Source organism: Peromyscus californicus, unplaced genomic scaffold (genome assembly GCF_007827085.1).
Source record: "Peromyscus californicus insignis strain IS unplaced genomic scaffold, ASM782708v3 Scaffold_24__1_contigs__length_46423439, whole genome shotgun sequence".
Classification (NCBI taxonomy): domain Eukaryota; kingdom Metazoa; phylum Chordata; class Mammalia; order Rodentia; family Cricetidae; genus Peromyscus; species Peromyscus californicus.
Genome location: NW_026294535.1, coordinates 17,253,625 through 17,281,392, shown reverse-complemented (window position 1 = coordinate 17,281,392; position 27,768 = coordinate 17,253,625). Strand labels below are relative to the sequence as shown.

At 41.9% G+C, this 27,768-nt stretch overlaps 1 protein-coding gene across 6 annotated transcripts in view; it reads right to left on the bottom strand.

The window, feature by feature from the left end:
* Positions 1–27,768, bottom strand: part of Atp2b1 (ATPase plasma membrane Ca2+ transporting 1) — a 111,859-nt gene that overhangs the window by 82,778 nt on the left and 1,313 nt on the right. The window lies entirely within an intron of this gene.

The following is a 27,768-nucleotide window of genomic DNA, read 5'->3' as shown; positions in this document are numbered from 1 at the left end:
TTTTTATTTTTAAAGGGAGGGGAAAGAAAGGAGGGAAAAAAGGGGGGACAGGGAGAGAGAACACTCCACAAAGATCACCTGGTTCCCGTAACTTGAAAATAATAATAATAAATGAGCCTTTGGAGAGGAGCGTGCTTCTGCCTGGTCTAAGGTCAGCAGTTCTGCAAACCGGCTCTGGGTCAGGTCACACCTGTATGCATACATCTGCATTTGCAAAGGAAAGATTTACAGAGCTTTACAGCAAGAGAGAGAGAGACAGAGAGAGAGAGAGAGACAGAGACAGAGACAGAGACAGAGACAGAGAGAGAAAGTGTGTGTGTGTGTGTGTGTGTGTGTGTGTGTGTGTGTGTGTGTGTGTGTGTCCCGGATTAGCATCCACAAACCTTTATTTTGAAAGGTTCCTTTACAACTTCTGAGGCAGGAAGATTCATTACTGCAGAAGCCTGAACCCCCATCTCTCTCCTCTCAGAGCCTCCAAACACAAGAAGCACAAAGCCACACACGGACTTCAGTATAACAAGGAGAATACTATGGACTTTGAATGACTGTGCATAACAAACACCATAATCCAACAGGCACCCCCCCTTTCCCCCACCCAGCGCGAGTCTGTGTGCACCTATCACAGAAGGGGCCCAAGAGGTCTTGTGAGGAGGAGGAACCCAAATGACACAGACAAACCGGATGAAGTCACTCACGGAGGAAAAAACATGAGTGCCAAGGGCCAAAATGATGAATATTGGAACATGGACGTTCATCACACCCATCACATGGGAGCCTGCAGGGCAGATGGGACACTCAGGCAAAAAGGGCTTCTCCAGAAGCAGAAGGTGAGCCCAGGGAGGAAACGAAGGACGGTGTACAAACCGACGACACAAATTCCTGGCCACTCCTCTTCATTACCAGCACTGTCCATTTTTTTTAAAGCATCACTATTTCAACAAGGCATTCTTAAATCAGGAACCCAGCCCAAAAAACTACGTAAGAGTGTGGCTAGGAATTTGGGGATGGGTGGGTGAGGGGATACGGAAATCAACCCCACTCTACCCAAAAGAACTAGAAGTAAATGTCACTCGGATTTAAGCTGGTAAGAACTCTCCCCACCCACCAACCTTAGCCACACATACGCCATGCATTAGAAGAAAGCCGTGAAGCAAAGTCCTTCATACTGAATAAAGATAAGTGACAAAAATCACCTAGAAACAGTTGACTGATCTCGAGGAAGGGACTTAAGTTCTTTTCAGAAACTGAGAATGAACTCAGAAGGGCCAGTGTGGAACACATCTGAACAGCATCTGAGAAGAGCGAGTGGGAGAAGGGAAGGAGAAGGACGTGAGAAATGGGAGTGAGGAGAGGCTAACAAAAGCAGAGGCTGGCCGGGCGGTGGTGGCGCACGCCTTTAATCCCAGCACTCGGGAGGCAGAGCCAGGCGGATCTCTGTGAGTTCGAGGCCAGCCTGGGCTACCAAGTGAGTTCCAGGAAAGGCGCAAAGCTACACAGAGAAACCCTGTCTCGAAAAACCAAAAAAAAAAAAAAAAGCAGAGGCTGAAACAGAAGACATGGGAGAGATTCAATGCCGTGTAACTGAAGCTCCTTAAGAAAATACTGGAACAAAACTAATACTTAGTCTGTAAGTAAAGAAAGACATCGACAATGTCTAAAGCAGCCGTATTGAAAAGGACCACAGCACACCTGGGAAGCCAGACCTACGTCAATCTACTTCACGACACATACTAACCCAACTACCAGAATGTAAAAACAAACCAGAAAAATCCACAGAACATGAGCAAAGACAGGGAATGATTTGAAAAGACTTTTAAGGCAGCAAAGAGAATAGTGAGGCAGTGTTCGTGAGGAAGTTACCAATACCAGAGCCAAGACGTTCGTTCACCAATAGCCAGGTCAACAGAGAAAGGCTATCTATGGTGCTGAGGATTGACTGAACCAAAGGTCTCCCGCATTTGTCATGTGTATGACAAAAACATGCTTGTGCCCAGCTATCCCTCCAGCCCGGAAAAAAGTTTTAACTGTATGAAGACTTGAGAATATTGCACACACGGCCCCATGAGGAACTTACATAATAATGAACTCCATCTGAGTTCCAACTGGTATGGGGTTTGACAATAGCTAAGAAAACATACTGATTTACCCACCATCCCAGCTACTTCAGTTTTAGAAATCTACTCTGAAGATACACACACCTTAGTAATACGAAATACATATACGCACAAGGTTATTCACTGTGGCATCACTTAAACTTCAGAATACCAGGGACCTCCTCAAGCTCCCAACATAAGACAGTGGCTGCGTGTACAGAACGGCACACAGACCAGAATACGACCCACCTGTAACAAGGAGGAAGCTGTCTACCAGGCAATATGGTGGAGCTTCTAAAATATATCAAGGACAGGGAACAGTGCCAACCTCCATGAAAGAACACAAGAAATAAGACAGCTTATGCAAGTCTATTTCTTTGGGGGAGAGAGAAGATCAAGAATCCAGCAGAAGGAAGGTGACTTGTGAAAGGAGGCGTGTGACAGAGCAGAGCAGGGAAGGGCTGGGAATTCTGAGTGCATGGACACGCTGAGAAGCCCGATCTGCAGATGCACACATTGAACTGGAAGCGGCTGAGGGGCTGAGAGGGAGACATCTTACCGAAGTTCTGAGGATGAGGGGAAGTGAGATTGCTAATAAAACCAGAACTTATGTTCCGGACAATTTAAGCGATTGAACTTCCAATCAAATCTCTCTTGATGTCACTAAATTGGAAACACACATAACTTGGTAAGCTGAACCAAGAAAAAAAAAAGCCTCCTGAACATTCCCACCGTTATCTTCTACTTCCAGCCATACCCCTCTCTCACACCTCTCAAGCTTAACACCCCCACCCTACCCCCAAACTCAAAAGCCACCCTCCAAGTACAGTCCCCACAGCAACAGCATCAACATCACGTTGGACCTTGACAGCCATTCAAGCATGAGACAAACCCAGGAACCCCGAAGGCCTTGCCAAGCTTCCCAGATACCTGTGGATCTCCCTCCTTTCTCCACTAGGACTGCCCAAAAACTCCTGTGCTGAAGCCTTACGTTCCAGTATGACCTCTGGTGATTATATCAAGGAAGGAATGAAATGTTAGGTGAGGTAAAAGGGTAGGGCCTTACTCCAACAGAGCTGGCACTGTTAGAAATAACCCAGTCTGTGGTGTTTTCTTACCCCAGCACCAGCAGATTAACATATCCCCTTTTACTTAAAAAAAAAAAAAAGTGTTTTGTTTCTATGCCCTGTCTCTTGCTGTATGGACGGAAGGTACCACCAGCTGTTGTTAGAATTATTCCTGAAATTCTCTTCAATGTCTATTCACCAAATCAAACTTTCACAATTTAGATGGCAAAGGATTACTCTGTTCCTGACCCCCTTGAGAAGACACCTGCAGCCTCTGATGGCTACCTACCATCCATCCTTTTGACTCATTCCTCTTAAAGACTGTTGACCCTTTCTCAAACATCAGATGATGAGTATGTTTATGACTACATTTTTATTATCTATTACGGTTAGAATAATGTAGAATCAAACTACAGACATTACTTCCTCTTTTGTGTAATACAGTGGAACCAACAGATCATCAAATCTTCCAAATCATTTCCTACAAGGAAAAAAACACTATAGAGTATGCCCTTTATTAAGAAATACTGATAAAATTATTAAAGCTAGCCTGTGAATCAAACATATGAACCACAAATCAAACATACACTAACAAACTTAATAGTACCCTGGGCAGAGACACCTGTGTATCCACCATGTTCCATCAACACACGGCACAAAATACCATCTGGGAAGGGCTTCATATTTCATGTTTATGTAGTGTATACATGTACAGATACATCTAAATTTACATTAAGAGACCGGTGAGTAATTTTACATTAGCCAAGTATACATACAGTAAAACAAGTGTGTTACTTAGAAAAAAAATATATATATAATCCTGCCTCTACCTAAGCATTTAAGTTTTACTTTTAAAAAATGTAAATGTTAATTAAAATAATAAATAATTCCTCTCTTCCCTCCAATCCTCTCTGTGTTCTCTCCCTCCAATGCCCCCCCCCATTTCCACTAGTCCCTTTGAAATTCATGGTTTTTTTCATTGATTATTGTACACACACACACACACACACACACACACACACACACAGAGTAAATACAACCTGCCTGGTCTATTTAGTATTGCTTATGAGCATATGGCTTCAGAGCTGACAACTAGGTATTGGATAACCGACTGCGTGTGTGACTGTGTGGGGTCCCATAGAAGAATACTAATTCCCTCACTCTCAGCAGTCCCGAGCTGCCTGTAACTCTGTCTAAGGGCAGGCTCCTCGAGATGTCTCCCTTCCGTGTTTGTGTGTCTATGAGTGTTGTCACTGTCTGGGTCTTGCGTAGGCAGCCATATCGCCGCGGGGGTACCGTGGATGAAGCCTCCCTGCCATTTTTAGGAGACCCAATCTCACAGCAGACTTTCTGGTTCTGTCTCCTCCTTTGCGACGTTCCTTGAGTTTTAGGTGGAGGAGTTCTGCTGTAGATAAATCTACTGGGCCCGGACACTCCACGAGCAGATGTTCTCTGCACTCTGACCAGTTGTGGTTTCCTGTGATGGTCTCCTTCCATTGTAGAGAAGTGTCTTCAATGAGGGTGAGGGCGACATGTACCAGGCAAAGACCGCTGGCGAACCTCTACTAAATTAATTTAATATAATACCCTTTAGAGGCTATTTGTATTTCCCACAAATACAAATGATTTAAAACAAATGATTAGGATTTTTTAATTTACTATGCACTAAGGTTAAAGAAATGAACACGCTAATCACCTAGTCCCTTTCTCATTCAAATTCCAACGAAATTATTTTCCCATAAAGATAGCAACACAAAATGTCCTCTTAAAATGATGTAAAACTTTAATTAGAACTTAGGTTGAATATTTAATTAGAAAATTTGTTCCAACTTAAGGAGATAGGTCAAGCTCATAAATAAGTTGTTTTAAGTTTTATTACATTTTATTACATTTAACTCATTTTTCAGGGACTTGCGTTGGGGAGCATGCATGCCACAGTGGGCATGCAGAGGTCAGAAGACTGTGTGAACGAGCTGGTCCTCTTGCTATGTGGGTCCTGCGGATGGAACTCAGGTCATTAGTCTTGGCAGCAGGTACATCTATCCACAGAGCCATCTTCCCAGCATATCGTTTAAAATGATTTAAAACCTCATTCTAAGCAGTCTTATCAAAGTGGTAATTGGGCTCAGTATCTCTCTCTCTCTCTCTCTCTCTCTCTCTCTCTCTCTCTCTCTCTCTCTCTGGTTGTGGTAGACATGCATGTGTGGACAGGTGCACCTATGTGTGAGTGCACGTGGAGGCCTGAAGCTGATGTTTGAAATCATCCTCCACCATTTGTCCACCTCATTTATCGAGGCAGGATTTCTCAACCAAATCCAGAGCTCACATTCTAACTGATATCTACAAGCCTGTTTGCTGTGGGCATCCCTTGTCGCTGTCTTCGGAGGCTACAATTACAGATGGCTACCCTGTCCCCTGGGCATTTACAGAGGTTTTTGGGCATCCCAACTCCAATTCTCACGGGGGCGGGCACAGCAAGCAATTTTAACCACTGAGAGATTTTCACACACACACACACACACACACACACACACACACACACACACCCCGCAATTCTTTTTCTTAATGAACACCAACTGATTTTTGATATTGAGAATCACAAAACTGGGGGTGGGGGGCTAGTAAGAAAAACATTAATATTTTGAGAGTAGTAAGGTTCGACGTGGGATGGAAATCAGTGTGACTTACAAAGCAATTCGGATACCCAGGTCTGACATGGGGTCTTACATGTTACAGACACATATGCATCTTCAGTGTCAATGCAAACCAAGCATTCTTTTCTCTACTGAGAACCACTGCTGAGAATGCATTAGACTGCCAAAATAAGAAGGGCAGATGCATACAATATTTGTGATATTATCTTTCCTAATGGTTTATTCTATGCTCAAACCCTAAATGAATGAATACATACATACATACAAGAACATGTAAGAACACTGGCGCACCTGACAAGAAAATCAGGCCTATCCTGCTAATTAATCCAGGGCTTCCATGTGCTTTCTTACAGTTTAGAGACTAGTCAAGGCTGTTGGCAGACGTCTACGTCCAGGAGAAGAGGAGGCATTAGTTAAGGTGAGGCCTTTCTTTGTTCACTATCTCAGGCAATGATATAACCTGGTAACATTGTCTTTTGTACAACCAATCAGGTCTCCTCAATCGTAACAATCATCACTACCGAGAGTGACTAAGCCAACTAACTATGAGTAAAGAAGCAGTTCAGGACCACAAGGTGCACACATGTTTTAAGTTACAAAGTATCTGGAGACCTGCATGAAAGTTTTGTACAGCTAAACCGTAGAATAGGGAATAAGCTCTATAGCTCGGGACTATACACTTTAAACCAATCATTCTGTGCCATCTGGTCCATTCAGCTACCACCTATCTATGGGAAACGGAGACACAAGACACTTCCATATATACAGGACAAGGCTGCTTTAGCCACGGTCTTCCTCAGGATCCAACTCACCACCTGAAGCTGTAACTGTGCTAACACAGAGCTAACACTCACATTACCTTGAATGAACACTACTACTGGGAACGTTTAGGAATGAGATCTGAGTTTTCACCCACCTGCATGATCCTGAGCAAAGTACAGGACCACTGGGTCTCATGTACAGAGCAGATGGGTTACACCAGGTTCTCAGAGCCTTTCAGGCTTTACCTGCCCCCAAAATGCTTGAAATCCTTGGCATCTTCAAGCACAGAAACATCTGTGCCCCATTTAGTGGACACAGGCCTACCCACACTTCTTGTATACAGTCTCTATTACCATAAAATGATTATGAAGATGCCCCAAAGGATCACAACATACATTCATTACTGTGTTTATGTTAATAGCTCAAAACCCTGGTTCACTATACTGAATTTAGTTTCTAAATGTAAAAATTCCTTATTGGTTCTAATCAATAAAAGCAGGTGGCCTTTAAAACTGGCTTTGAATACTGGTACATTCTTTATGACTTACACACAGTCTGTATTTCAGACTCTTATTTACCAATACAGACCAAAGATTCCCCCCATTACTGCCTTCATGTCAGTCCTAAAAGGGCTATGACACCAAGTAGTGGACTTCCCATTACATTTAAACTGCAGATAATCAACAAATAATTTTTAGTCCATGTATAGCCCATGTAATATTTGAGGCACATAAAAAATATTCACTGGCAAATGGATCTTTGTTTTCTCTGATTACAAAGCCCAGTTTCCAAGGAAACAATTTTAAAAAGTAGATTAAGCATCACATGCAATTTAGTTTCTCTTTGATTCTGAAGGAAATTGGGTCTTCCAGCAGCTGAGCATCACCTCACTCTAGTCCACCACAGCCCACCACACCTACTGGAAATGAACTGTAAGATAACAGATTGTCCATCTGGCCTGAGCTCTTGGTCCTAACGACCACTCCGCTTCTGAGAGTAAGCTTAAAGACATCCAATGCCCAATTAGCAGTCGGAGAGGAGGACCCTCTAACCCACATTCCGCCCAGGCTCAGCATGGCCTTTCCATCTTTCCTCTACCCGCTCGCTTGCTGTACTAGTGTTCACACTAGTTTATTTCTGTCTTCCACATACAGTTTGGGAGTTTTTATTGTCCTCACACCCACCCATTACCTCTCCCGTATACACAGCACATCACGCAAATACAGTGTTTCACTCCTATTCATTTGTTCTCTATTCATTTATCTTGAGACAGGAACTCATGTGTCCTAGGCTGACATCAAACTCCTGATCCTCCTGCCTCTACTTCCCAAGCGATGGAACTACAGACGCGCACCACCATGACCAGCTAATCCTTGTCTTCTAAACATCTAATGCTTGTAGATCACTACTCACAGACGGTGAGATGGCACTTCTGAATCATACTGATCCCGTGATAAACCCAGAGTTCTCTTTTTTCCTTTTTAATAAAATCCTATTAACTGTTTTGTCTCTGGTTTAAACATGAAATGTATAGAAGCCCCAAATTCCTTACTTTTTGCAACCTTGGGATACTTTGCAGTAAGACCTCACTAGGCGTTTGATACAATTTCTAGACATTTTTTGTGGATGTTATTATTTCTATGCAATATGGCTATAGAGATATTATAAAAATTTAAATATACCAGATATAAATACAGGTCAGTAAATGCCTGGGGTTTTGTTTTGTTTGGTTTTTCGAGACAGGGTTTCTCTGTGTTGTTTTGGTGCCGGTCCTGGATCTCACTCTGTAGACCAGGCTGGCCTCGAACTCACAGAGATCCGTCTAGCTCTGCCTCCCGAGTGCTGAGGTTTCTCTTAAGTCACCTGACAGGGCCCCACTGCTTCAATCATCTGCAACTTCTACTCCGGGTGCTCTTCAAAGAAAATGTCTCAAAGGTAGCAAATCTTCATTTTGTTTTGAAAAGGTAACACTTGAAGACATTTTGTAACTGAGTCTCAGTAACAAGGTAAGTTGTGGCTCACCCCTTTCTTAGGATATTGGCAAAGCTGTATCACAGAAACTGTCAGAGGCAAGTCCCAACACAAAGCAGTTTGGCAATACAAAAATCTCCTAAATCAATCAGGTCACATCATCAAGCTCCTGAGCCCAAATTCAACAGAACTGTTTTTAAACTTTAAGCATGTTTTAGCATCAACGATTTACCACCTCATGTTAGTTTGGACAAATATGGCTTTTTTCTGTCCCCCACTTCCCTGGCCCTGGAATAATCAGAAACACCACAGTTCATTAACAATGGCCATTTTCTCCCTCACCCTCAACCACACTGCTGGCACTATACATTCTCCCTTTAAGAGGAGAATAATACCACCAACTGTGGCGGCACACACCTGGAAGCCCAGCACTCGGGAGGTAGAGGCAGGGGGTCAAAAGATGAAGTCCAGCCCGGGCTACATGAAACCCTATCACACAAGAAGGAAAAAGAATTGGGATAATATCAAATGTTCACGGCTTGTTTGCTGCTTCCAATGAGTGGTACAATCCAAACAGAACTAGATCTAAACAGGTCCTTCTAAAACCAACATTTAGTCAATAGAACAAATTAAATGCACAATATCCTCAACATTTTTGCAACAATAAATGGGTGGAACAGGCAAGCATTCAAGAATCTTCCAAGAAAATTTTAAGAAAATTAAGAAATTTTAAGAAAATTTAAGAAAACCAACAAATAATACACACACACACACACACACACACACACACACACACACACATCTAGCTTGTGACATTACTTCACATGTACACAAGCGTGTCAGAGGCACCATTTTGGGCAGTGGAAAGGATAGCTACTCAGAACTAGAGAACTGGCCCATAGACCTTTCAGGCCTCTGGGCACTTGGGCAGGTAAACTCACTTATGTCTCTGTCTACAGAGAAAGGAATTATGACCTTATAAGGAATCTGCCATACAGATCAAGGCACACCAGCTGTTGATGCAACATGCTTCGCACACCATCACCTAGCTGTGTCAGAAAATCAGGCTCGTGAACCTCATGACTACAAAAATTAAAGCCAATGCGCCAGACCCATTCTCCTAAACTCCAGGCAAAGGGTGAAATCCATGACTAAAGCATATCTAAAGAAGTTATTAAGAAAAACTTGTGCTATGAGATATGTGGCATGTGGTGGTTTGAATGAAAATGGCCCCATCGGCCCATAGGGAGTGGTCCTATTAGGTGTGGCCTTGCTGGAGTGGGTGTGGCCTTGCTGGAGTGGGTGTGGCCTTGTTGGAGGAAGTGTGTCACTAGGGGCGGGCTTTGAGGTCTCAGATGCTCAAGCCAGGCTCAGTGTTTCACTCACTCTTCCTGCTGTCTTCGGATCCAGACGCAGAACTCTCAGCTACCTCTCCAGCACCAAGTCTGCTTGTGTGCCGCCCTGCTTCCTGCCCTGATGACAATGAAGTAAAACTCTGAGCCTGTCAGCCAAGCCCAATAAATGTTCTCCTTTGTAAGAGCTGCCGAGGTCAAGGTGTCTCTTCACAGCAATAAAACCCAAACTAAAACATGCATGAATGAAAATTTACAAAGATAGAAACTAAATAATTTGGGTGAAAATCTTTTAGCAATATACCACCAATTATCTTGGATGATTTTAAAAAGCCAAGCACAATGAAGCCAGCAGGTAAAACTCATGATTACTATTCGGCCTCAGCCCTGCAATGTCCCAGGAACTCTAATCGGCCTAGGGGTTACACTGTTACCAACTAACTCTGAGGAACTCCCACTCTACCCAAAGACAATAGACCTATAAACAGACAATTTAAGATAACAAATGACATTTTAGAAACACACAGGATTGGCTGACAGGCAAAAATGTCTGCTGTGCAAGCACGAGGATCTGGGTTTGGATTCTCAGCACACACTTAAAAATCCAGGTGTGGCAGATAAAATCCCAGCACTGGAGAGGCAGGCAGAGCCCTGGGGCTTGCTGGCCAAGCAGTTAATAATTAGTGAGCATGAGCTTCAGTGACAGCCCTGTCTCAAAAGATAATGTAGATGCATACAGCAAGACACCTGGCCTCCACAGTCATGCAATCACTCACACTTACACACACACACACACACACACACACACACACACACACACACACGGAAATATTCCAGTTAATAATTCAGTGAGAGCCTTTGTCTCAAAAGATAATGTAGACTCAGACAGGAAGACACCTGGCCTCCACAATCACACAGACACACACATGGAAATACTCGACTCTTCTCCTCAGTCATTCTTTCCAGCTTCTCAGCACTATTAGCTTCCCAAATAGGAAACTCCATCCTTCTGTCACTGTTGAGTCCATTGGAATCTGAATCCCTCATTTCTGTTTAAAGTATCTTTCAGAAGTCTGTAATTAAGAAACAACACTGAAACCCAAACTCTAGTTTACACAGATTGCCTGTCACACGTCAGACAGGCCATAACAGAGAAAGGGACTGGCCTGCTCTCAGAAAACGGTTTTCAAACTAAGGAAGGGCAGTGTTTCCTCTTTATGCAGTAGCTCAGTGGGTCATTATTACATTAACGACAGAAATAAATAAAATGAGAAAACCACAGACAATTAGAAAATGTGAAATTTTGGGCTGAAGAGAAGGGTTCCATGGGTGAGCGTGTTTGCTGCTGGAGCTGACAACTTGGGGTCACGCCCAGTACCTCTGTAAAAAGCAGATGCTGTGGTAGGTACATCAAGTCATCCTAGCCTTCCTGAGGCAAGGTGAGAGACGACAAGACAGAAGAGGCTCTCAGGCCAGCTTGCCTGGGTCCACTGTGGAGAGACTGCCTCAGCAAGGGGTGGAAGCTGAGAGCTGACTCCCAGAAAATGCGGTCCTCGGACCTCCTTGCGTCTGAGACTGCCCAAAACTCTCTCGCGCACTTACATAAAGTAAAAATCAAATAAATAACAAAACATGAAATCCAAACACATCGAGACAGTCTGCCAAGCTGAACAGTTACATGCCCACTGTAAAAGTTGTAGGGGAGGGTGAGACGCAAGAACACAGGTTATAAAAAGTAACAAGCTTCTGTGACACCATTCCCAGTCCGAGAGGGACCAGCGTGACTCAATTGACTTGAAACTCAAAAAGGCTTGAACTTGAATTTCTGTATTACTTAAAAAAAAAAAAAAAAGATATCCCAGTAATAACACAATTTTTTTTTGTTTTTAGTTGAAGAATATATTCTATTACATGTAACAACTGAGAAAAGAACGGTCTCTAGCCATCTGTACAAGCGTTTCTGCGTGCATATACTTTCCTCTTCCCTACTACCATTACTCATCTCATCCTTTACTTCCTACCTGATATTTCAGAGTCAAGGAAACATTAATAATATAATATAAAATAATAATATAATATAAAAACAACTGCAACACAGACATGGGGATGCTTCTGTGCAGGGAAGCGGGGGGGGGGGGGGGGGGGGGGGGCGGGCAGCGCCTCATCAAAGCCTAGCCTTTAAAGTGGGCCTTGAACAGGCGCAGTGTTCTGTAATAGGAGGGACTGAGTGAAGAGGAATACGACACATAAAGGCAGGGAACGGTGAACAGCTGCTCTGCACATCTGGAACCAGCCAAGTCTCCCGGTATGACTGGGGTGATGACTAGGTCAACAGAGCTGGGAACCACACAGCAGGGTCTAACTAGAGGACCACTAATCCGTGAGATAAGTCAGAAGCACCTAATCTTTGAGAGGTGTAGGGGGTTTTGTAAAGGGAGTCTTAGGGTCCTAAATGATGTTCGTCCCAAGTGAAGGTTTTCCAGATATGGAGAGCAGCAAGGAGCCAATGTTTTGCAACCAACTGTCCACAACTGTTAAGTCTGATCAATTGAAAAATGTCATCTTATGCTATCAGGACGTCAAATTTCGATTTTTTAACCACGATCCTTGTGCTTGCCTCCAAACAATTTTGCTTCGCAAATCTGTTCTGTCATTTACAATATATTAGGAAACTAATTGTGAAAATTTTACAGAAATGAATCTAAAATGTGAGTAAACATGCCAAGTAAACACCTAAGCTGAAAAAGAGGCTTCTGGAGTTTTGACAGGAAGAATTTGGCTCCTTAAAAAGCTTTTCTGCCAGTTTCCTGGTTTTCTACTCTGTTTGACATGGTTCAGGAAACTGGATGAACAACAGCCCCAGGCTAGCCCAGAAAGCACCCGACAGCTCTTAACCTTTCCTCTGGCCCTGCTGGTGCTTCATTCTTTCCCATTCCAGGAAAACTCAGTCCACGCATGGAACTCCTCAAGACTGCTGAGACCAGCTTTCACTGTGTAGTCCGCCCTGGTGGCCTGGAACTTGCTCTGTAGACCAGGCTGGCCTACAACTCACAAAGATCGGACAGTCTCTGCCTGCCAAGTTGATGGTATCAAAACGGTGTGCCACTATGCCCCGCCAAGACTGGCATTTAATGACTTCGACATAAAAATCGCATTATGGTACACTTCTTTTATACCTATAATTTTTTTTCTTTAAGTGATACTACTTACATAGAAAAAACAAAACAAAACCCTACTTGTTCTGAGATCCCAAGGATACATATATAAGCAGCTATCAACGTAAAAATGTTACAGCCAACTATACAATCTTTTTTTCTCCCCACCACATCCCCACTTCTGCAGCTGCCCTCTTAATTCCAAAGCCCACAATTCCTGTATTATCGGTGGCTTTCAAGGATGACCTCCAGCTTCTTCTTGTACATATTGGCAGTTTCGGCTAAATAAACATCTGTCAAGAACCCTAAAACCAATCTAAATTTCCTCAACTCTGGGGGTACACACGATACAAGACTAGCAGCTGTTGGTAAATGCACGGTAGGAGTGTGGCCAAAGAACCTTGTCAACAGTTCTCACTCATTTCAGGACCGGTATCTTCACCAGACAGTGTCTCTCTTGGGGAACCACGCAATCTGAATTAACCATGCTACCCAGATTGCTACGTATCAAAGGAAGGAGGCAAGGGAAAATCCATATACCTGAATGGAGAGCCTAACTCACCAGCCCTTGGCTCTATGTGGAAATACAAGCAAAGCTCAGGGCCACTTAGGAACATCTTTAGCAGCAACTCTTAAGAACGGAAACAAGGGCGGCAAAACCCCCGAGGTCTGAAAGCACATCCCAGAATGCCCCTCTGGTTTGTTAGGGAAAAACAGAAACAGCTAGAAATGATATACCCCTTTAATAAAGGGGGCAAGCAAGGGAGACAGGTGAACGCACAATACTGGTTCTTGGAAGCAAGCAGCACCTGAGGAGCACCCTCACAGAAAAAAAAAAAAAAACCCAGACAGGAGCAGGGAGTGTGCAGTGTCACGGCTCCCCAGTCTCTTTCCAGCAGAGTCCCATCCACCATGACTGCCTAGCAACCTCTCTCCCTCTCCCCTTCTCTCTCTCTCTCTCTCTCTCTCTCTCTCTCTCTCTCTCTCTCTCTCTCTCTCTCACACACACACACACACTCCCCTCATGTCTCTCTCTGTACCCCTCTTTTAAGACAGAGTGTCATGTAGTCCAGTCTGCTTTTGAACTCCTGATCTTTTAACGTCTCCCCGTTAAAAACAAACAAAAAACATGTATTTAATAAAAAATTTGTCTTCCACTCAAAATCTGAAGTTTGAAAAAAAAAATCAGAAAACATCATATGAAAATCCACTAAAACACCTTGAAATGTCTCCACAATTTTATTTTGCTTACAATGTAGTATTATAGTATTAGTTCCACACAGACTTCTCCATAAAAGTTTAGATGTTAAAACATCTGTAGCTGCCTGTTCTAAAAAACAAAAGCAAACCACATTATTCTATTCTGGGGCATGACTCTCTGGCACTCTGGGCTCACAGTTGCTTAGGGATCTATAAGGATTCTCTTCCTAGTATTTGCTCCTTAGATCAGCCCATCTTTCTATTTATAGAGGCAGTCTATTCTCCTTGCAGAAAGGGTTCCACTTATAAAGCATATAGCAGCCATAACCAAATCTTCTCATTCGTGTCCTTCGGCTAACACATCGGTCAACTCAAAAGTTAAAAGAGAAACAGGAGTTGTTGAGAAACTCTCATGCCAAGCACACTACTGCTTCTAAGCGATGGAACAAGTATTTTACTTTTATTTTATGTATACTAGTGCCTGCGTGTATATCTGTGCAACACACGTGTGCCTGGTACCCAAGAGCCCAGAAGATGGTATCAGATCCCCTGGAACTGGAGTTACTGACATTTGTGAGCCACCCTGTGGATCCTTGGGATTGAACCTGGGTCCTCTGGAAGAGAAGCCAGAGCTCTTAACAGTGGAGCAGAACCAAATGTCTTATAGCATCAGAAGCAAATGGATACAAGCTCAACACTAGATACAAGACACTCATTCAAAGTCGTACAGAATCTCCCAGGTATAAATAGGCACCATACCAAGAGCAAGTGTTAGAAAAATTAACATTCTCTACTCTCAGACTGGACAGCTCCTGGAAGCGTCAAACAGGTATACCATTTAAAAAAGTGCTACTGTACTTTCGAGACAGTAGCGGAAAGACTTGTAAATAGTCAGGACACTATATACAGAACCAAGAAGGGGAAAAAAAAATTCCAAAACACCTGACTCTGGGAAGTTGGAAGGAAATTGGAATAGGTTACAAGTCACCACACTTCTTTATATTTAATAACTATAAAGGACACGGTCATAAGTAAAGACAAACATCTACAATTAAAGATTCACACGGAGGGATTATTTAACAGAGAGGAAAGCCAACATATTCCATATAAGAGACTAGTCACAGGCTAGACGGTACTAATCTGCATCATGTATCATGTTAAGGAGAAAACTGAAATAGAGGGGAAAGCATGTCAGGTTTTTTAAAGCAATACAATCACACTTTCTTACTTCAAGGATGTTAAAACATACACAGTTTAAACACCAAAATAATTACATTTTAAAGCTGGTTGTTGATCAGACACAGAACAAGAGACTTTTCTTTAAAATCTTTTTTATCTTCTATGTATAGATGGTTTTGTCTCCATGTAGTCTGTGCACCACGTGTGTGCCTGGTGACTGTGGAGGGCAGAAGAAGAGGGCGTCAGACCCCCTAGAATTAGTGTTAGAGGAGGTTCTGAGCCACCTCGTGGGTGCTGGCAATCAAACGTGGGTCCTCTGCAAGAGCGGTCAGTGCTCTTAACCACAGAGTCATCTCTCCAGCCTGATTTTCTTTTGCTTTTACATTATCTTCCAAACATGATAAAATTCGTGCTGTTTCACTTTTAGGTAGTCAGAAGCTAGTAAATCACTGCATTTGTAGATAACTGTGTGTGGTTATGTGCATTTTCACATGTCTAGAGGTATACACGCACCTCGAGGTGTCTTCCTCTTGCTCTCCATTTATGAGGGCACGGTCTCTCACTGAAACCACAGCTCACTGATTCAACTTCTCTAGCTAGCCAGCTTGCTCCCGGCCTCCATCTCTCAAGGATGGGACCAGAAGTGAGCTTCCATACTCACCTGGCATTTAGTGGGTGCTGGAGATCCGAACTCCCGTCCTTGTATGTCAAACACTTCACTCACTCACTCACTCATCTCCCCAGCCTGGAGAATAACCCTTGAAGACAATAAATGACCCTTTTCATCTTTTTCTAGACTATCTCACGCACAAATTCCACAGAACCCACTCATGTGACTGTCTGAGAACAGTGGGTTACAGGTAAAAAACTGGTATACGGCGATTCATTTTACTCAGTTATTTTCAATTTCCTTTTTCTGGCCAGAGTAACTGGAAGTACTTAGGTGTCACGAGAAGAATGCTCTAAAACATTACTATAGTATTAAGGATGGCAATCCACTGTTCCTCATAATAAGGACTTAGGAATTGGAACTTGGAGTAGAACGGGCTTGGAATCAGAAAGGGGGAAAAAATAAACCGGTAAGTTGTCCACAGAGTATCTCTGCAAAAGAAATGTTCAGTCACAACTGCATTACTCCTTTATGCTTCTATAGAAGCGAGTTATTTTACCCAAAGTAACACGATTTGTGGATCTAAGACACTAGAGATTGCAAACAGACACGGAAACTAACAGGTGACAGATCTGGGGTATCCACACATTGAAATTTATTCAGCTGGAGTTTTGACAAAATTCTAAGTTTGTTTAGAGCAAAGATCCGCAATACTCTTTTACTTTTAAATATCAAGAATTCCCTTAGCTGTTCTACATCATTTTCTACTCAGGGGCAACTACAAACTAGGCTTTCTCATCTATTAACTGTTCATTGTAGTACTTATTATTTTAGTACTTATTACGCCTTCAGATCTTAGATACTGGCCCCCATTCCCACCCCTACCCCCACCAGTGCATTTGTTAAAGGCTAATTACCAACCTGGGATGCTACTGTGAGGGATGCGACTGTGAGGCCGTGGACATCCTGGAAGAAAGTTCGGACACTGAGAATGTGCCCTCGAAGGAGATATTGGAGTCTGCCCATTCCCTGCTTCTGGGCTGCCCTGGGGTTATCTAGTCCTCTATCTACCACATGCTTCTGCCACAAGATGCCTTACCACAGGCCCAGAACACTGGGGCAAGGCAATCACGAACCCAAATCTCTGAAATCAGGAGCCCATATCAGCCTCTCCTCCGTCAACTGACTTATGGGGGGTATATCCCCACAAGGATGGCAAGATGACTGACAGTACTGATCTTCATCTTTGCAAATAATTCTGACAGCGTGGCCTCCCTGCTTTACCAGGCTGAGGTTTCATATATTTCTTTCACCAACACTTTCCTCCAACTCCCCACACAAACACAGATGATTCCTAAATCAATGATCTAAACGATAAAGAGCAATGTAACTCAAAAACAACAAATTAGGCTTTATACTTGAACCAAAATGTCCATGAATGGAATTAACAAACTGTGGTATAGCTATATATAATGACGTCCTCATCAGCAATAAGAAGAAACAAACTATTAATAGATACAACATGGATGGATTTCAAAATAATCAGACTGAGTGAAAGCCAGACTACAAAGGAGCATGTACTGCGTGATTCTACGTACATAAGAGTTGTAGAAATGTCAAATGAATCTATGGGGACAGATCAGTGGTTACCCGTGGAAAGTGGCAGGGGCTGGTGGGAAGGGGTGTGGTAGAAAGAGACAGAATGACATTTTTATGGGAGACGACTACACATACTGGCTGCAGTGATTTTACAGAGACAGCCATAAATCAGAACCCGCGACTGCCACTTTAAAAAGACGATGTTTACTGCACAGTATTAGACCTTAAAAAAGCAGTAAGAAAAATTCTACATTTGACTTTTTAAAAAGACAACCAGAGTAAATCAAAGGTACAGACATCAGTGTGTGCCTTTCTAACCATGGGTTTCACTGTAGAAGATCTGACAAAGACTGCCCCCGCCCCCCATTGGGGGGAACACACACAAAGCAGAATCTTCAAGTCTTTCCCTTTGAGCCAGAGAACTCTCCCATGCTAGACAGCAGGCACACTAACAACTGAATGAGGGGAGGCCAGGGTCTGCACGCACTCACTAAGGACTGTATCATGGTCAGCTGTGTGCCTCAGTTTTTCAGCTTCCCCAGAAAACAGGCTTCTGTAATCTGGATGGATGGAGGGGTCACAGAGCTACACCCAGAGCCTTTGGGGGAACTCTGAAATGTAAACTGAGTAGCTATTAGGCTATCCTATCACTGGTTTAGAATTCAGCTTAGTGTGCCTGCCATCTAGCATAGGAGAGTTCTCTAGCTCAAGGAGAAAGTCTTGAAGATCCTGATTTGTGTGTGTTCAAAAGGGAGAGGTCAGATCTTCTACAGTGAAATCCACAGTTAGGCAGCCACACACTGACATCTGTATCTTTGATTTAGCTTGCTCGTCTTACTTCTTTTTAAAAATCATAATGTAAGATTTTTCGTGCTGCTTCATTAAGGTGTAACACTGTGCAGTAAACTTCACGTTATTGGAAATGGCAATCTTGAGTTCTGATGTAAGGCTATCACAGCTCTTTCCGACACTTTGATTTGGATGGTATGGATTTTTTTTTCCTCTGAATTTTTAAGGAATTCACTATTCACATTTTTTAGTGTACACTTGACAGGGAGCTGAATTAATGCTAGCTACACACAACTTCTTCTGATGAAGTTAGACAACTTAGGTTTTCAATGAATCTATTTGTCTTCAGGAACCAAACAGTGCTTGTCACAGTTGAAAAAAAATCAATGAAACAAAGTTAGAAGACAGAGCTAACAAAATTTGGAAATTAAAGGTTGGGAAAAAAAACAGGGGGGTCTAAGTTTAATAAGGTTTCTGAAAGCTAAACTTAAAAGAGAAAATTAATTTAAAAAAGACTTGCCTTTTTACACTTTTCTGGGAGGTGACACAGAAACCCAAGTGTTTCATCCACTCAAAGTCACTAGGGTTTTCAGTGGCAAAGACAAGAAAGAACTTAAACGTGGAATCCACAAAAATCACAGAGGGAAAAGCAAAGTCAACATTCTCGTTGTGGACACACAGAGGAATATCCTAACAAAACACCGAAAACACTTCAGCAACAAGACCAAAGGGTCGGAGATATCAGGTGGGTCCCAGTGTTCCACAGACACAGAAAGACTGGTGTTCAAACTCAAAGGCAACCCAACCCAACCATTACCCCGATCTGCTATGTGGAGAGGGGACTGGCTGACCTTGGGTTTCTAACATCTGACCTGGAGTCTGACGCTGAGAGAGCCCGTTCTCCTCAGCATGCCCACCCTCTCTGCTCTTTCCATAACTGGCCACCCTTGTTTGGTGTATTCTCCGTACGCACTGGGCCCCTCTCTCTCCATGTTTCTCGATCATGGTATTAGTTGTTTTGAGTTTACAAACTACCCAAATCACAACAAATTGGACCTACACAGAATAATGTCCAAAAATAAAAGGTTTTAAAGAAAAATAATCAATACTTAAAATATTAATCCTTAAAACCTTTTAAAAAATGTATAGAATTTTAAATAGTTAGACAAACAAGAACACAATATGCCAATTACTGAAAGTGGGTAATTGCTAGAGTTTTTTCCCCCCCAAGTATCTTGAGAGTGATGATTTACATGGTAAACTTATATCATCACTTGATGCTTGAAATTAATACTGTGTGTATAAAATAAGCATTCAGTAGAATTGATAGACGTGGTCTTTCCTGACCTGAAGGCAGGTGGAAGAATAACCATATTACCATACCTTTAAACTTTAACAGACTGTATCCTGATACTTCTTCCTGATGCCCACAGTGACTGAACATTAGCTCATGGACTAACACTTCACTCGAAGTTCAACAGCCCCAAAGAGGAGAACCTGTAACCCATTGCAGCTCCACCAGCAGTCCTATCCACAAACAGGAACTGCAGGAATATAATGTTTAAATTATAAGCCGTAATATAGGCTTCAAAGTATGGTCTTTCACACCATGCAAAGTACCAGTGGGTTAGGTTATATGTAGACCCAGGAAGCACATTTCAACATTAATCCAAATGAAAGACAAAGATGGCACAGGCCAAAAATAAAATTAGTTATTTAAAAATATATATCTTTTTCCCAATAACTTGTTCTCTTTTTTTATTTTTATTAATTCTTGGAGAGTTGAGTTTCATACAGGTTTTGATTAAAAATACCAATCTTAACTGTAATTACTTTTTAGAATCAGAATAAAGTCTCATAAGAATGAATACACCACACTGTTTACAAACGGAAAATACTTCCCATATAGAAGCTAAATTCTACTGACTGTCCTAGTGATATTCAATGAAAAGGACTCTACCAGTGGTAAAACAGACGGTCCTGTGAAGCAAAAGAAGCAGGGTTAAAAAGTCGAAGATAAAACAGGCTTTAGAAATTCTCAATTTTCTGCACGCTTGTTATTTATACCTTAACAAAAAGATACACAATCAGCCGGGCGGTGGTGGCGCACGCCTTTAATCCCAGCACTCGGGAGGCAGAGCCAGGCGGATCTCTGTGAGTTCGAGGCCAGCCTGGGCTACCAAGTGAGTTCCAGGAAAGGCGCAAAGCTACACAGAGAAACCCTGTCTCGAAAAAAACCAAAAAAAAAAAAAAAAAAAAAAAAAAGATACACAATCAATATGCAACCAATTCTGATTGAACATCTGTTATCTCCAAGCCTATACATCTTCAATGAACCCATGTCTCAACTTTTCCGTATTATCTCCTCCAAATGAAAACCCTCACAGAAAGGGGATCTATAACGTTAAGAAGCGTATCACTTCGGCTCGAGAGATGGCTCCGTACTTAGGAGCCCTTTGCTGCTCTTCTAAAGGACCTGGGTTCTGTTCCCAGCACCCATTATCCGATGGCTCACAATTGCCTGTAACAACAGCTTAATGGGATCCAACTGCTCCCCGGCCTCCATGGGCACCAGCACACACACGGGGCACATACACTTAGGCAAGCACACACAAATACGTGTAAGTAAGAAGAGAAATACATCTTAAAGACAAAAACTAGTAAGTGTATAGCCAAGAACAGGAAACTAGAGAAACTGAGGACAGGCAGATTAACGAGGAATGGTAGGTGCTGAGCTTTGAATGATAGGATACTTAGACCAGAAGACCCAGAGTTTTCTCAGGTTAGAAGAAACACATGTATGAAGTCATAGAAAAGGGAACCGGGGGACAGCCAGACTATACAACCGCCTCCAATGGACAGTCAACAGTGCTACGCACACAGCGCAGCTCTCAATTGCAGAAAACAGAATGCGTTTGATGTTATTCCTATGAATAGCACCTCCCACGACTGTACAAACTAGTGACCCTGGTTAGGAGCAGATTAAGACTGACAGATGACATCAGTGCTCCTCGAAGGTGGTCTATGAAATAGAAGCAAACCCCCGAACACATGTGGATAGGTCCTATCCATATTCTCACATTAAAGCGGTGGAGAAATTCCGAATGGAAAAACTGTACAAACAGCACATCTTAGATTTCAGCTCTGCCCGCTTCCTCAAACCCTTAATATTTCTAAGAGCTAGAGTTTCCAAACACACTTTAGAAAACACTGGGTTACTTCACTGACGTAAGGACTCCAGAATAAGCTGTATATGATTAAAAAAGAAAAGAGGAACTATTAAATGTGTTAGTGAGGCAATGATGCCAGATAAGACATTTTCTAAAAAAAAAAAAAAAAAAAAAAAAAAAAAAAAAAAAAAAAAAAAAAAAAAAAAAAAAAAAAAGGCAACAAATTTCAGCACAAATATGAAAAGTAGATTACAGTAAAAGAACTGAGAAACTTTGAGAACAAGACTGTTAGTCCCCGTAGCAGGAGACTGGGTTAATAAACTGAACAGATCTACATTGCTAACAATCCAATTATTGTAAAAGCTCCTTCTAAGTTGAATGGTCAAATCCTTTCTAAGATTCACTTTTCAGAAAACATACATTGTATTCGTAAATGTACCAGGTCTGTCCAGCAGTCATACCAGTTTGCAGTGAAGAGTATAATCTCAGATTTCACAGTGTAAGCAGGCAGTGGTCCATTCAAAAGTATGCTCCTTGTCTCTGGAGGCCCAGGTGACAGTAACATTAATTCAAAACCAGAATCCCAGAATGTTGGAAACCACAGTGTTAGAGGTTACTATACTTATAAATAGCAAAATAATTTTCTTACCAAAGAAGTCATTTAAAAAAAATCATGTATTCTTTAGTTAACATTGTTTTGGGGAAATTCAATAGACAACAGCTTTAAGAGACTATAGGGAGGAGTCTTCCCACTCTGCCAAAAATACTAATTTAGATTTCCATAGTCATTAGTAAATTATACCCCGTGACTCCTAACTGTTCCCTAAGGCTCAACCAATAAGCTACGTTTTAAAAATAAAAACAAGTTTCAGAAGTCTTGAGATGGGCTTTGAAACTGCTTTCATTTTTAATGCATGTACTCTTTATTACAATGGTGTACATAAAACAACTGCATCTTAAGGCTGATTTTAATCAGGAAGGTTATTAAAGGCAGTTAGTCCATATACAGTATGTAATAGTTAAAGCAGTCTTAACACCAGATGAAATGGATTTTACCTAGCTACACAAATTATTAACGTGGGAGTGAAACAACACTAACTTTTGTTCTGGTGTCCAGTTGGTAAGTTATCAATCTAGCATCGTTAATATTCTGGAAAGATCATCAGTACTATGTTAATGCTACTTTTGAAGTAGCTGTTTGCTAAGTGATATTTAAAAGGGTGACTATTTATCTACTTGTTTATGTCCATATTTTTTAGGACTTTCCCCCGCTAACAGTAAGACAAGAGGTAGACTGAAGCCTAAAGACACAAAACTATGATGACATACCACTAGTCACTTTTAGAAAAAGACACCTGTGTTCAAATCCTTTGAAGGCAGCAGACATTTAGACATGAACATAAGAAAGAACAGTGTCTGGGAGTTTACGTGCTTTACAAGTAACCACAGACAGATCTTCTGAAAGATGACTCTGCATACACAGTTAAGAGAGGATTTTTCCATCTATCAATTTTTACAATTGCCACAAAAACTACCCAAGCCAACAAACCAAACTTTTCTACACAGTCAAAACTATTTACAAACACAAAGTCAGCTATGTTCATAATACATCAGTGATTTCCTCCTGAACCATGAAAGGATTTTTAACAATATTACGATTTCGCCTAACTTATAAATTCAGTATCATTCTTTTTCAAGATGCAGACTGGTAGGCCCCACCCAAAATCTGCTGAATCTGATTTGCCGAGGCAATGCCAAGGGACCTGTGCTTTGAGTAACTGCCCCAGGTAATCGCACCAACAGTTGAGAACCACCACCTTTTTTGTGTGTGTGAGAGAGATTTATAACAAGGTTCTGGATTTCATGAACTAAAAATCTCCTCACTGGGGACCAATTTAAACTTCTAAATTCCCCTGCTCAACAAATTAATATTCTAAAAAAATTTAGATAACATACCTGTGGCAGAAAAACAAGCTCATAAAACGTTACAGGATTTGAAAGGAACATTTTACTCTAACAAATTTTATTATTTTTAACTAAATTATTGCAAAACAGCAAGGTCACTGGAAACAAGATCTTTTTAAAAAATTATTAAATTTATAATAATTTACAGATCTTCATATTCACTCACTCATTGTTAGGCAAATCAGGGTATCTATGAATTGTTTGTTTTACTTACTCCAAGCATAAGCAATAATTAAACTATAAAGTTAAGCCTAAGTGAATTTATTTTTATTATTATATTATTAAATGTATACTGATCAGAAGCTGACCTTTTGTATATTATGAATATGAATATAATGTGAATATTCATAAACTTATACAAACACATATAGTGAGAAGAGAGTGAGTGAGCAGAAGTCGGGGGATACCTCTGGATAATCTAGAGTCCAGGTCTGGCTGATTTATCTATTAGCTATGTGAACTGAACCTAGATAAATCACCTCGACTACCCGGGGTGGGGAGGAGTGGGGGGTGGGTGGGTGTACAACTGTCTACGTAACTCATTTTGAAAAATTACTTGTTATGAGAATCATGTGGCACAGCATATTAAAAACCGCACTAACTATGAGCATCTCCTAGTCACTGTTATAAAGCACGAACCAGAGTGAAGCCTGAAGAGCTACTATGAAGTATCTGCTATACAACAGAGTATCAGCAGAAAAATAAAAAAAAGTCTACGCCACATACACAACTGAGACTACAGAGTCAATTTTTCAGGGACTCTTAAATATTGAGCAGTACTGAGTATCTCCTATGCTACAAATATTAAACATAAGAATTCAGTTTAACACTCAAGAGGTAGAAGCAGGTGGAGCTCTGTGAGTTCAGGGCTAGCCTGGTCTATATTATGAGTTCCAGTCCAGCCAAGGCTACATAGTAAGAATCTGACATTTAAAAAAAAAAAAAAAGGATTCCGCCGATTCACCTAATGTGCCCATTTATAACGCTCATTTCTAATATGAGGATATTGACAGTGAACAGGTTATGAGTTTATGAGTTGTCAAAATGGTCATTTCATTTTGTTATTCCATTTTCACTGGCAATTTCTGTAACAAGAACTTTAATAAGGCAGTGTATTTGGTGTGTGTATAAGTAGCATTTCTAAACGCTAAGAAATTGTCACTTTTTCCAAAATGTTCCTTTTGTATCATTTTCCTAGCGATGCCACCTCAGAGCCTGTAAATCCCCAAATAAGCTATTAATGGCACCTTTCTATAAGACACTTACCAGAAAACCATTTTCCCTTCCAACTCATCAAGTAAACATTTTTACATGAGCTGCAGGAACAACGTTAAGTTTTAACTCTCTGCTTCCTGGTCCTTACTCTTCCTGTTTTCTCAGATTAATTACAAATTCCATAAGAGATGAAAATACCCAGTTTTAACCTTGTATGTATAAAATACAGGAAAAATTGCCAAATGTTGTTTGATGTTCAATATTATAATAGTTTTACTGAGTGACAAATCCTTGAACTCTTTCCACACAAGCAACTGTTCCATTCAAAATGAAGTTAGCATGCTTGCCCAAGGAAATTAGTCAACTGAATCCTCAAATAAAGGATTTTATCAAAATACACTTAACAATGTATTAATTATTCTGCATGCATCAAGTTCACGGTTTTAAATGTACAAGGTTACTAGGACCATATTCTATGGCTTCAGGAGGCCTTGTAGCAGTGAAGGCATAAATAATCTATCATCTCAAACGGATTTTTTTTATTTAATTATAGCTTAATCCTTATCTACAGCTCAACATCTAATGTTTTACAGTAGTCAGAAGAACTCACAAATGTTGAATTAAAATTTAAATGCAGATAAAACAGCAATAATAGCTTGTGGTCTGTAATTAAAAATCCGTATTAGGTAATACCCATGTTAATTTACACATTATTTAAAAGCTTACATCCTTTTCTCTCGTGTTCCACGGATGACAATAAAAAAAATTATCCTCTGCCTAAAGAGTGTACCTTAAAAATCTGGATTTGAGAAGGGAGAGAGGACGACGCAGAGAGAGCAGGGAAATCTCATCTGCTCAGCTGTCACGACAGCATCTCCCCCCCCCCCCCCCAGCCTGAAAATTTCCATTTATTTTTATGAGATGCATCTGAGAGGGAGCCGTTCGCAGAAACCACTTTTTCCAACACGGTCTTGATTAAACTTCGAATATAAGTACTCCTGTTCAAAGTGCTCATTCGTATTATCTTAAGGCAAGTAATTATAAGCCCCGGCGAAACCACGAAAGGCAGGTAAACCAAGATAACGAATGGAAAAAGAATTACCATATCGCAGTCAGGCCAGAAAAATAATTTTACCACATTTTCGGTGTTTATTTTATAACCTGTTCATAGCTCAGCAGTTAAAAAAAAAAAAAAAGAAAGAAAGAAGAAAGAAAAAAAGTCAAAGCACTACCATGCTGGTAGGTACTGGAATTTGCTGGACTGTCTAAACACAGTGGACAACACTGCTGCATTGCCCCCTTCCTCGGTCGATCCACATCATCAATATCCTCTTATTCTATTATCAACACGAGTCAAAACTAGTTTAGTTCCGCACCTCATCTTAGAAGGCTACGTAAGGTCTCGAGCTTCAACTAAAAACAAAACACCATGGCTTCCCACCCAGCTGTTGAAATCCCTCTCAAGGTCTAGAAATTACAGAAGGCAGAAAAAAATGAAGACAAATCCCCCCTTCCTTCTAAACGGGCGTACGGGGGAGGACAACTGCGGTAGGAAGCCATACTCTTCATTTTTCACCATGTGACGGGGGTGGGGGTGGGGGTTAACAAAATTTTAAATCAAAGGTGGCGCTCCGTCCTCACCTCACCCGAATGTGACTCACTTTTGCAGACTATATGGTAGAAAATAACAGTTACTTTTCAAAGATCTTTTGCAGTTACACCCAAGCCAAAATCAGGACAGAGATCCACCCTTAATGACAGCAATTTAACTGTCTTATCCAAAGCAAGGTAAAAACTAAAACAGCTTCCCTGAAAAACATGGCTTAAAAGGCCCATTTCATACACTAGCTTTCAAAAGCTCCCAATAAGGGGGAAAAAAAATTTTCTATTTGCCCTCACCAGGAGCGGGGGGGGGAAAAGAGGGATTGGGGTGGGGGTGCTGAACGCAGCACACAAGTACAAAAGGCAGATTCTCCTCCTCCAATCCCTCTTTAATTCTCCCAATCCGTCCCCGCCACACACAAGGACAGGGAGTCTCCCTAGGGAAGGCTGGTGGCAGAGCAAGTGAAGGCTCTCCATTCACTCACATGGGCCACCATCCAAAGGGATGCCCTAGGAGCGCTTTATACAAACCAGGCCCTTACAAGTACTTATTATTATAAAATACACCTACGCTGAGCAAGAATCTTATTTTAAAGTAAAGACTGTCCTCAGGTGGGGGAGGTGAAATACAACAAAGCCTTCCATGTTGAAAGGCAGACAGTCCAGGCGTGTATATACCTACACACGTATGAAAAAAAAAATCCATATAACTAATTTATCAGGAACAGCAATCGATACCAACAGGAGCCATTAGATTATTAATAAACCCAGAAAAGTAGCATGCATAGCCGCCAAAGGTGGCTGTCTGCGGCGCTCGAACCCACAGGAAGGGTAAAAATCAGCCCACCGCGGAGGTTCGCGTCCTCCGCGGTCCTGCAGACCCCTGTCCCCATGCAGACCAGTCCCAGCTCTCCTTCGGGGTCCTCTCACCGCCAACAGCAAAAAGCACTCCCAACGCCAGAGTCCCGCAGTAAACTGGTGAATGAAATGCGCACAGACACCGACCTAGGCAGAGACCGAAGCGCAGACCCAGGGGTCGCTAACTAGCTAAGCCACAAAATTCTCTTGCAAGATGAAATAGAGAGGAACCCCCGCCCTCTCCACCTCCCCCCCACCCCGCGCAATTGGAATGCCACCCTCCTTCTTACTGACCCTTTCCGGGGACCCGAGGACAGCGCGGAGATTATTGGTTTTGTTTGGTTTTGTTTTTTTCTTTTAAACTAAGTACATAACCATGAATCGGAAGCAACCGTGAACATCCTGGGGGGCCAGACGCAAGACCTGAAGACAAGAGTCCAGGCGGCTCTCCAACTCCCCGGGAGTCACCGTCCTGGGTGACACGCATCGATCACACCACCCCCCCTCCGGGGGGCCGACGCACGAAC